The sequence below is a fragment of the Nuphar pumila genome, chromosome 3 (assembly GCF_984573655.1).
Source record: "Nuphar pumila chromosome 3, dmNupPumi1.hap1.1, whole genome shotgun sequence".
NCBI classification, from domain to species: domain Eukaryota; kingdom Viridiplantae; phylum Streptophyta; class Magnoliopsida; order Nymphaeales; family Nymphaeaceae; genus Nuphar; species Nuphar pumila.
Window position 1 is genome coordinate 12,193,750 of NC_143251.1, and position 12,582 is coordinate 12,206,331.

Here is a 12,582-nt window from a genome sequence, read left to right on the forward strand (position 1 = left end):
GGACTAGATCTTTCTCTTAGAGTGGTGCAGAATTCTTTATCCAACACAGTGTCGGTTCAACAGGGAATCAATGGTATCGTGAGGGATCAGTTGGGCACAACTGATGGTGTGCCTATTTGTAGCAGTGTTTTACCTCAGGTATTGGCATCATCGCAGCATGGTACCTCAGTTCAGCTGAGTAAAAGGTGCACTGCGATTGACCCTCCAGTCTGCTCTTCTCATCATTTCTCACTTGACCATGACCACCAACCGCAACCTATTTCTTATTCTTCGTTGGGTGCTGAATTGAGTCTCCTGCCCATGTATTCAAATCAACAACCCAATGAGTGTTTAGACAATGTAGTGGTCACTCATACCACCAATCTAGAAGATGATGATCGAACACTCAATGAAGTGCTTGTGGTGATCAAGCTTTAGCTTGCAGCAGCATCGCACTCGGTGGTTCTATCTGCATTAAGGGTAGCAAATAGGCGAGTGCACACAAGATCAATGTTGAGGGCTTCCTCTGGTAATTGAATTTGGAAACAAGGAAGTATTTAATTGTGTGTCAACTATGTTTGATCTGTTTGCATCCACACCTTTGGCCCAGTAGGGAACACTACCAAGGCCATTGACTTTGCGATAAAAAGTTGTGGGACAGAGAATGGATCTGGGTAAGAATCAGTACTGGAAAGCAACTTTGTGCTTCGATTATATAGATAGCAACCAAAATAAAAGTGAACGAAACTTGTTGTGCACATTTTATCATCATTTAATAAGCTGCTGCCGATAAATTCACCAACTTTACTTTCTTGACTTATAAACAAGTTATCAAATCTATGTTAGATCCAGATAGATCTAGGTATGGATCTGGCCAGATTGATGTTTCAACAAGATCGGCTGTGCTCATGCATAAAACTAGGTTTTTAGAACTGACTCATGACCTGAATGTAATCCAAATGTGCCAACCCGAATGTTATGGATTCAAACGGATCACGTACAACCACAATCATGGTTGAATCAGATGTGTGGTCTCGCTAAATGAGGTCGGGCCAGTGTCTAGAGGTAAACCAGGCTTTCAAGACCACTCCGGTCTCATAGAACAAGGTCGAGCCGGTTTGTGATTTTTATGCTTGACTGCTAGAGGTTCCTTCTTGTTTAAGAGATTTGGACTTTGAATGATTCTACAATGCCCTATCCCTAGGTTTTGCATATGTTCAGACTCCTTTGACATGCCCCACATGGTTTTGTCTGAAAGACATATTTGAGAATGGTCTGAAAACAAATAGCTTCCTTAGTCTCATCAACAAGAATAGCATGCTCTTGCAACAAAGAGGATAACTTAGACCTTGAGAGAAAAATATTTTTGGTTTTTCTTGGCTTTTCTCATTTTTTTAGATTTTTGATTTTTTTTTAATTTTCAAAGCTTTTTCATTTTTTGAGAATTTTTTATTTTTTAAAAGACTATTTTACAAAATCCAGATTTTGAAGGCTTACCTATGGCAATGGGATGATAATCCATATGAGACGTCCTTCTTCTTCTATACTATGATGGTTATGCCTTGACCTGTGGAAAACTTATTCCGAGCATGGTGTTTCTCTTTTGTTGAAGGAGAGATAGAAGAGTCGAGGTTGAGTTGATGGAAAGGAAATGTCAATAATGTATTCTCTGATGTGACAGGTCTCTCTACTGAGCTGACGATGGTTGACCCCTTTTTGAAATGTTCCTTTAAGACCCACATGAGCTTTTCCTTATTACCCCTTTTTCGTTTGGGTCCGTTGTGGCCTAGACCATGGGTTCTTATTCTGGGTGCTCTTGGGAGAAACTTTTCTATAACCTTGGGCCTTTTAGAGATGATAGACACTTAGCCCGAACTGGATGTTAAACTTGTGATTGAGTTAGATGATGGAATCGTTTTTGCTTTCAACCAAACAGTTGTCATGTCCGATTGCTTCTTAGATTTAGACAATGGAGACTGTACATGGAGGCCACCCACTTCTGTGATGGATGTTAGGTACTGGGACACTAGGGGGGGAACCTTGATATAATTGTTATTCGGTGAACCTATATCAACCATGTTTATCTGACATGTTTTTTGGTTCTTTCATGAAATTCCACTTCCTTGGACTCATCACCCTCCTTCATAACATACCTGCGATAATATAGGCATCTAACATAAACAATTACAACAGATGAGGGTTCAGGGAGCACAAACCATTATGTTGTTAGATGGTCCTTACACCATATATTTTTTCAGAAACCAATTCTCTCTTGCTTCACAAGTCCAAACTGCTTTTTCTATGATGCGATCATTGTTGCTCAACTTTGACTGTTCTTCGTTCACCAGCAACTATCTGCTATCTATATGGTCTTAGATGATGTGTTTCAGGATAAAGCAGTCTTTGATGTTGTGACTCATAGCTCTATGATATCTGCAGTATTTGATTGAGTCATTTCCTTTCATCTGTGGTGGGTTAGACACCTCAGGTAACTTGACTATGTAATCATATAACAGTAGATCCATGACTTGTAACTGAGTTTGTTCAAACTTGGTGAATGTTCGATCTCTTGTCCACTTAAAATTTTTCCTGTATCCATTCTCGTACAACTTCTTTCGAGAGACCTTCTAGGTACCTGTTTTTTGTCCTTGGTTGTTGTTCTTTCGAGAATTCTGCCATGAGGTTCTCACAATGTTGACCTGGCCTTTAGACGGGTCTAACTTCATGTTTATATTGTTATTGTCTTTGTTATTCTTTAGGAACCGATCATATACTCCTCTCTTGATGATACCTCAAAGGTTGTAGCCTTCTTTATGAGTTCAACATAGGTTTCAATATAAGCCTTATTGATGAGACTTTGTAGAGGCTGAGAGAAGTTGTCTATCAGGATGACCAATGCATGGCAGTTTGAGATCGGTTTCTTCATCCTACTAGCCACAGACCACCATCAGTTTATGAACTCATGGGCACCTACTTCTTTCTTTTGTTTCAAGTCGTATAGTTGACTCATGGTGGGAAGAGTCTGAACTTCTCTATGAACAAATTTATGATATGTTTGAATTCTCTTATATTTTGGAGGTTCAATGTGACAAAACCATTCCAATGTCTCTCCTTTCAAACTCTTAGAAAACCAATTAATTAGCCTCCTATCATTGTTTCGATATTTGGTCATACTTTCCATGAATAGGGATAAGTGAGTCCTTGGGTCCTCATTTTCACTGAATTTTAAAAACTTGAGGGATGTATCATCATCATCATCACATCCCTCATGTAAGAAGTCATTCATAGAGTATTCCCTCTGGTCCATGTCCATGTATCTTATTCTTGATGTTAGGCTATGGACCATGTCTTCTAGTGATTTCATATTTTTGTTTGCTTTTTATGACATGGTTTGGACTGGACGGATCAACCTAGATCTGTGGACTCTCTTCTTCAGATCAGACACTTGTAACTCTCCTCACTAACTGTACTTCTTGTCTTCTTATGGCTTCAGAGTTCGTCTGATCCTTCTTCTGGTCACTCTGTCGAACAATGTTCTCTCACACTCTGACTCGTGGGTTCTTCTGACTCCTCTCTCAACTCTTACATGTTTTTGTTCTAACTGTTCTTGGTGCTCTCTCATCTTCTCTTCCATTCTTTCTATGTTCTATCTTGCTTTTGCTAGCATATCCTCTTCCTTGGACCAGACTCTGAAATGCGAAATCCTAGGGGTTCGTCTCCTGTTGTACTCATATGTGCTAGAACTATTTATCTCGTAACCCGCATGGGGGACTTTACGAGACTGGTGGGGGTACTGTTCTTCAGACCAAGATTTAAAATGTGAGGTCTTGCGGATTCATCTTTTGATAGACTCATTCGTGTTAGAACTATCCATCTTGTAACCCACTTTGAGGACTTTACGAGATCAGTGAGGGTACCATCGTGAGCTGGACTCAGAAAATGTCGAGGCCTTTTCCCTTTTTCAGTTGTACATAGACTCATCTGGGATGTCAGTATGGGTCTTTCCCTCAGGATCCTTATTAAATATGTTGTTTGGCATCATATGAGGTGACATCTCATACATGGGATTCTCTAGAGGTGGTTTCTCAGGGTTGAATTGGATTTAAAGTTTTTGGATCTTAGATTGGTTCTTTATTATATCTCAAACAATGATTTACAAAAGCACAAACAAGTAACGAGAGTTTTTAAAAACAACAGGTATCCTAGTTCTCCTCGAAAGTTGTATCTGTGAGGTCTCTTCAGGTTTTGGGGTTCAAAGTTTCCTTTCGAGTCTACACCGATATACCCAAGCTAACAACTTAAAGGTACTAGTGTGGAGAATCTAGCTTCAATGATACTGCCACTGATATACCCAAGCTAACAACTTAAAAGTACTAGTAGAAGGATCCAAAGATCCAAATGATAGGACAGAAGAATTTAAAAAATCTTAAATAAAAGAGGAGCGCTTTTCCTAAGTGAGAGGAAGATAAAAAATAAAGAGCACATAATAAATTAAAGCAATGTTTCAAAACTAAGCCTAACTTGCTGGAGGTTGTGTTTTTCTATTTTCTACGTAAGCATGTATTTTCTTCAATAAGTGTTTCTAAAATTCTAAGATCACCTAGGCCTAATATTGATGCATGGAACTAATGCAAAGAAACCTATTCACTAAATAAAATAAATTAAACAAAAAATCAACCAAAAATAAGCAAAAAAAAGTACAAACGCAAGGGTTTGTGGACGACACTGCCTATCAGTGGATGACAAAACCTACAAACGTGAGGGTCGGCAGACGAGACTACCTGTCAGCGAACGATAGAACCTTTAGATGCAAGGATCTACAGACGACATTGTCAGTCAACAGACGGCAGCATCTGCAGATGTGAGGTGATGAGACTTTTATTGGTTGAAATTTTGAGAAAAGTATTTTCAATAAAAGCAAGTGAAAATCGTCCATCAAATATTAAAAATCAACTTTCACTATTGTAGTGTGTCGGGTCAAACCATTGAGAACGGGAGATATCCAAATTCCAATCAAATTTCACTTTATTAATATTTAAGACCGATGTTAATGAATAGTCTACTGAATACATGCATCTGTATTACAAGTTAAAACTAAAAAAAAAAAAATCCTATCTATCAAACATGAGCCCTCAGAGTTCTCAAGTCAATTTTGCCTTCTCCTAAGAGTTGTGCATTTACTCCCAAGCTGTCGATCTTGACTTGAAGAATGCACACATCCTGTAAACACTCAAAGGGTACACGTTAGAATCTGAACTCAACAAGTATAAGGAATGCATGAAAGCTATTGCATATACTAAATGTAAAATGATATGCTAACTATGGTCTATCTATGGCTACTTTTCTAATAAAGGAACACAATACCTAAATGAATGGACTATGCTGCTGGACTATAACAACTCTAACATGATTATATGCATAATTGAAAATCAAGAAGAATAAAATGTTTAATGGATGCCGTTAATTGCAATCAAGCAAATTGATCAAATTAAATGAATGCATGATGCTATTATAACTACGTGACAGTAAAACAGTTAAAACTACACCCCCTAAGCTAAGACACGTCCTATGTGGGGTCCATACAAGCTAAGTGTCAGCAAAGGTTGGATGATACGTGGTTGGAGTGGGTCCCTCACAAGATATATATTAGCTATCAATAGAATCAAGGAAATAAAAATATATTAATAGAAAAGCAACAATAAATTCTTCTAATTGACTTAGGTAACTATAACAATTGAAGAGTAAATTTGGAAGATATTTAACAGTTACTACAATGAGGTTCACGTGGGTCCTAGCAAGATGACACCTAAGAAAGAGGGAGAAATGGAAAGGGTTGGAGATATGGGTGAGAGAGAGAAGTTGACGTGGGAAAGAGAGAGAATAAGAAAAGTCAACCTTTCATTGGGCCCACATGATTTTTTACCTTCTATTTTAGTGCTAAGGTTAATCTAATTTACCTAAGGTAAGTCAAATCTAATTACTTGTATGGAAGTTACTAAAAAAATTACTCTAAAAAAAAACGTGAATTGATATTTAAAGAAAGCAATAACTTAAGCTACATTTTTTAGCAGCCAACTAATACACCCTACAAATTCGGTAACTATTTTTTTTTTCAAACTTTCAGATTTAGTTCTAAAGTTAATCTAATTCACCTAAGGTAAGTCTAGGTTAATTACCTAAATGGCAATTACAAAGCAAATTCTATAAAACGTGAATCTATATTTAAGGCAATTGAAATTCAAGATCTTCTAAAAAAATAAATTGGCAACTAACTCACGCCCCTACTAGTTAGGAAATTCTTTTTTTTTCTTGTTTCAACTTTTGACTCTTGACTAAGACTAACCCTAATGGACATCCTTCAAGGAGGTCGACCTCTTGAAGGCTATTCACACACAAAAAAAATGAATTTTGAAATTTAAAACTAGTCAACACTTACTAAAAATAAGCTACTATTTATTTTGACCTAAATGCCCATGGATGAACGTCCAATGCCTAAAAACACCTTTACACCTATGGCCAATAGGGATGGCAGTGGACCGGGGTGGGGGACAAGGTCTCCACCCTCGCCCCGTTTCAAAATCCAAACCTTCATCCCCGCCTTCATCCCTGAACGGGGATGGATTTTAACCTCCACCCCCGCCTCCATCCCCGTTTCATGTCCTCCATCCCTGGTCTAAACAGGGGAGAGGGGGGGGGGGGGGTTTCCCCTTAGTCTATAGTCATCCCTTAAAGGATTGGGGATGGGGCGGGGCTAGGCGGGGATTGAGACGGGGACGAGACAGAGTAGGGCAGGGAAAAGTGTAAGTCCATCCTCGCACAGGGATAGATTTTAACCTTCATCCCTGCCTCATGCTCTTCATCCCCGGTCCAAACGGGGAGAGGGGAGGCAGAGCCCCGTTGTCCCCCAGTCCACTGCCATCCCTACTGGCCAAGACTGCAACTCGATTGAATGGACTGGAATTCATGGCTAAGACAACATAATTCTTATGGTGCCTGCCGGATTTTAAAATTGATTTTATCAATTTTTAGAAAAATTGTGCAAACTTCAATCAAATATAATCTTCTGCAGCCACTTAATGCAAATTAGATTTCAGCCATTGAAATCTCCTCCATGTCATAAAATAATCAGATCTGCAACGAAATAATGAATCTTGACAGAAAAAAAATAATGAACTAAAACTCTTAAATGATTTTTTTTTATCATAAACTAAGAAAGGGATGCAAACAGGCTTACCTTTCGAAAGCCCAATGAGTGTAGGTGCAAAAAGAGCAGACCGTGGCTTCCGGATCACTCCAAGGACATTTTTCAATGGATGCTTCGATGTCTGCAAAAATCCAGTAGGGTTCACGGTGGATGGGTAGAGGAAAGAAGAGCACAACCGCCTGTAAGAAGAAGATCTGACCGTTAGATACAAGAAGTTCGACTGGATCTTCGATAATGCTTGATTACTCGAGCACGAATCGCATTGTTCTCCTACTAAATCTCTGTAAAAATATAGCAGCAACTATGAAGAAAAATGCACAAAGAAATTTAGAGAAATGAAAATGAAGGGATGAAGAATGATGGATTGATAGAAAGGAAGATTTAGCCGGATTTTCGACGAAGAACACGTAGGCTAGATGCAAGAACAAAGTAGGGATTTTTTTCAACAGCTATGGACAGAAACCTCTCTATGGAAAACACATCCCATATGAGGAGGTTCAGCAAGCTACTTTTTAGAAAATTTCAAAATTCCCTTTATATTTCTAAGAAATTCATTTTTACTCAAAAATCCTTCAAAATTGCATTTTACCTAAAAACGCTTTCTTATTTTGAGTTAATTTGAAATTTGCACATGAAGTTAGATGGATATGGGTTTAGGTATGGATATTAGGATCTTTTCTGATCCAAACCCAAAATTCTGATTCTAGGTCAGATTTGGACCTGATCCACTATCGATTTTGCTCCAAAACCTTGAAATGCCGCTAACTTCTTTATTTTAACTCTGTTTTCGCTCAAATTTGAAACGTAGCACCTTGAGCTTTACAATGACCTAGATTTAAATCATGAAATATCACTTAGATGTATGTACTTAATGACTCAAATATGCTATATTTCATGCATCATCAAAATCCCCCCATGCTTACTCGTTGCTAGACCTCGAGCAACACTTCTAACATAAAAAAATGCTACTTATTATGAACATAAATTTTTTTAAGATTATCATCTCTACTAAACATCAAACAACTATCCTAACTCATATTCGCAAGCTTTAAATTATTAAAATATGTCAATTCCTCCAACTAGTGCTCCATATAAAGCTAAAAATTGATTTTTTTAACCTCAATTATGTGACTTTTTTTTTTCAAAAATGAACACATGGACTAAAAAATTCAAAAGATTCTTCCCCCCCATGCTTAAACCAATGTTGTCCTCAACAATACTCCCCCATGCTTAGACTAATGTGAATATCATGAACAAATAATGCATGCTGGCAACAATAATTAATAAAGGAGAAGGAGCAATACAACCTGATGGGATATGAAGGTCCTCTATGCGCCCACGCACTACCATAATGTACACTTTGATGCTTTTTTTTATGCTGGCTTGTAGATCCTTCAATTCATCCAACTGTCCTTAAAGATCTAAAACTGCATACAATCTAGCTCAAAAGATCAGATGAAATGCCAATGATATTCAATATGACAAGAAAGATAAATAAAAAAATAAAAAAATAATGACAAGCAAACAAAACTCATGAATAAAAAACAATCCCTATGCTGATTATTTTACAATAATCATTGTGCCATCCTCACTCATCAATGAGGTCAATGATATCACAATCCTCCGACTGAGGGTCTCCAGAAATATAATGCTTTAATCTTTGTCCATTCACAGTGAATTTGAATTGAGTGTGAGGATCCTGAATTTCTAATGCCTCAGATGCAAAAACCTGCAAGATGACATACGATCCATCCCATTTTGACCTCAATTTCCCTGGAAATAGCTGCAATCGAGAGTTGAAGAGCCAAACTTTCTAACCGGGCTCGAATACCTTCCTGCTGATATGTTTGTCATGCAATATCTTGGTGCGAGCCTTATAAATCTTCACAGTCTCGTATGCATCATTTCTGAGTTCTTCTAACTCAGATAGCTGCAAGCGATGCTCTCTCCTTGCCTGATCATAATCATAATTCATCTTCTTGATTGCTTAAAATGCCTGATGCTCAAGCTCTACAGGGAGGTGACATGCCTTTCCAAAAACCAGGCAGTAAGGAGACATTCCAGTGGGAGTTTTGAATGCAGTCCGATAAGCTCATAGTGCATTATCCAAATGTAGCGACCAATCCTTTCTGTCTGGATGAACTGTCTTCTCTAAAATTCTCTTGATCTCCCTTTAGACACTTCAACCTAACCACTGGTTTGTGGGTGATATGGCGTGGCAAACTTATGATGTACAAAGTACTTCCTCAGCAAAGAAGCTACTTGCACATTTCGAAAATGCTTTTCGCCATCGCTAATAATTGCCCATGGCATCCCAAACTGGCTAAAAATATTGTACTTAATAAACTTAAGCACCATTTTATGATCGTTAGTCTTGATTGCCATAGCCTCCACCCACTTGGACACGTAATCCACCGCTACAAGAATATATAGGTTACCAAAAGACGGAGGAAATGGGATCATAAAATCAATGCCCTAGACATCAAAAATCTCAACAACAAGGATCGGGAGCAAAGACATCATATCTCACCACGACATACTCCCTATCTGTTGACAGCGAATGCAGCACTTGCAAAAATCATATGCATCTTTGTGGAGGGTTGGCCAATAGAATCCAGACTGAAGAACCTTGGTCGTAGTCTTTTGACTGCTGTAATAACCTCCACACGCAAGGGAATGACAAAGAGTAAGAATGTACTAAACCTCATCCTCTGGGACACACCTACAAATTACCTGATTGGCGCAATACTTGAACAACTCTGGTGGGTCCCAATAACAATACTTGACTTGCGCAAAAAATCTCTCTCTCTCATTCTTCGACCAGTGTGCCGGTATATGTCGGGTTGCCAAATAATTAACAATGTTTGCAAACCATGGGTAACACGCAGACTTCACTGCCATAAGTTGTTCATCCAGAAATGAGTCACTGATTGGTGCTTTATCTGAACCAAACTCCACAACTAAACGTGACAGATGATCCGCTACTACATTTTCACTACCTTTCTTATCTCGAATCTCGACATCAAATTCTTGTAGCAGCAAAATCCACTAAATCAACTTGGGTTTAGTATCTTTTTTGTTGAGTAAATATTTCAATGTGGCGTGGTCCGAGTAGATAACTACTTTGGACCCCAGCAAGTAATATCTAAACTTGTCGAGGGCAAAGACTACAACAAGTAATTCCTTTTCAGTTGTCGTATAATTCATTTGATGATCATTCAAAGTCTTATTCGCATAGTAAATAGCATACTACTTCCTATCGATTATTTGCCCCAAAACAACCCCCAATAGTGAAGTCTGATGCGTCACACATGATCTCAAACGTCAATGTCCAATCCGGCGACCTCAAAATAGTTGCAGTAACGAAGGCATTTTTCAATGTCTCGAATGCCTGCAAACATCCAGTATCAAAAGTGAAAGGCGCATCCATCTGCAATAAAGTGCATAGTGGTCTAGAGATTTTGCTGAAATCTCGAATAAACCACCTATAAAATCTGGCGTGCCTAAGAAATGATCGCACTTGCCTCACAGTCGAAAGGAGAGTCAACCTTGTGATTGACTCAATTTTTGTGCAGTCCACCTCAATGTCGCGGCTGGAAACAATGTGGCCTAAAACAATCTCCTCTGATGCCATAAAATGGCTCTTCTCCCAGGACAGCACGAGAGTTGTCTCCCTACATCGCTAAAGCACACATGAAAGCTTATGAAGACAATCTTTAAAGGAAGAGCCGTACACAGAGAAATCATCCATAAAAATCTCCATGACAGCCTTGATCATGTCGGAGAATATGGACGCCATGCACCTTTGAAATGTTGTCGGGGTCATTACAGAGCCCAAACGACATTCGACGAAATGCGAAGGTGCCAAACAGACAACTGAAGGTAGTCTTCCCCTGGTCCTTCGGATGAACTGCGACTTGGTTATAGCCGGAATAACCATAAAGGAAACAATAATAGCTTTGTCCAGCCAACTTCTCCAAGATCTGATCAATAAAAGGAAGAGGAAAATGATCTTTATGAGTCACCTCATTCAACTTCCTATAATCGATACAAATACGTCACCCTGTAGTGGTTCGTTGTGGAATCTCTTCTCCTTTCTCATTCTTGACCACAGTGAGGCCAGACTTTTTGAAAACAATTTGTATTGGACTGACCCACTGGCTATCGGATATGGGGTAGATAATACCAGCATCAAGCCACTTGACAACTTCCTTCTTAACGACCTTCTTCATGTTCAGGTTGAGCCACATCTGCATGTTTCTAAATGGCTTCTGCTTCTTATCAATATGAATATGATGCATGCAGAATGAGGGATCAATCCCTCAAAGATCAGCCACCAACTACCCAATCGCTTCTCTATTTTCGTGCAACACCTCAAGCAATTTCTTCTCTTGCTCATTCGAGAGGTGTGACGAAAGAATCACAAGAAGTGTCTTTCCCTTTCCCTTTCCCAAAAATGCATACTTAAGCATGCTTGGTAGAGGCTTAAGTTCTAACTCTGGGGGAGACAAGATGAATGATGGTGTTGGGCTCTTAGCCAAAGATGGAAGGGGCTCAAAACCCTCTCTTCGTGAAAAAATGGTCGAAGAAGGAATAGAGGACCTAACGAACAAGCTACTACTACTACCTATCTCTACATCCTCATCTCCTATACTATACAAATCTACAGATGATGTCATGTACATCTCAGGTGCCTCCTCTAAGATTTCCTCAATAACATCAATCGAGAAACATGTTGAGTCCTCAGTAGGTCCCACAGCTGCATTAAAACATTGAGCCTAACCTTCCTGTTCCAGAATGACAGATCCAGAGCTCTGATTTTGCAATTGATGCATGCATTGGTTGTTGCTAAGAATGGCCTGCTCAAAATAATCAGAGTTTGTCTCTTCTCATCAATGCCCTCCATATCGAGAATGACGTAGTCGTCTCGAAAGTAGAAATCCTCGACCTTCACTAGCACGTCCTCAAGAATGCCATGAGGCACCTTTACAGAACGATCAACTAGCTAGAGGGTCATGGGTGTCGACTTCATCTCCCCTAATCCAAAGTAGTCCTAGAAGAAACCAGGAAAAATATTGATGCTTGCTCCTAGATCTATCAGTGCTTGCCCCACTTTGATTTCTCCTATCACACATGAAATGATGGGTGCACCGGGGTCTTGCAACTTAGGTGGTGTCTGATGCTGAAGCACCTGACTCACCTGCTGATTCAGCACGACCTTGGTGGGGGTCTTTCCTCTGGATTTCCTCTTTTGAGTGCAAAGCGCTTTGAGGAATTTTGCGTATGCAGGCACTTGCTTAATGGCATCTATAAGAGGAAGGTTAATCTAGGCATTCTTAAAAATCTTAAGCATGTCCTGCACCTTGGCAGAATTGCTACCTGCCGGCATCTCTAAGGCT

At 39.2% G+C, this 12,582-nt stretch overlaps 1 pseudogene; it reads right to left on the bottom strand.

Moving 5' to 3' along the window:
* Positions 1-8,771: 8,771 nt before the first annotated feature.
* LOC149841984 (uncharacterized) lies at positions 8,772-11,439 on the bottom strand (annotated as a pseudogene).
* Positions 11,440-12,582: the final 1,143 nt, after the last annotated feature.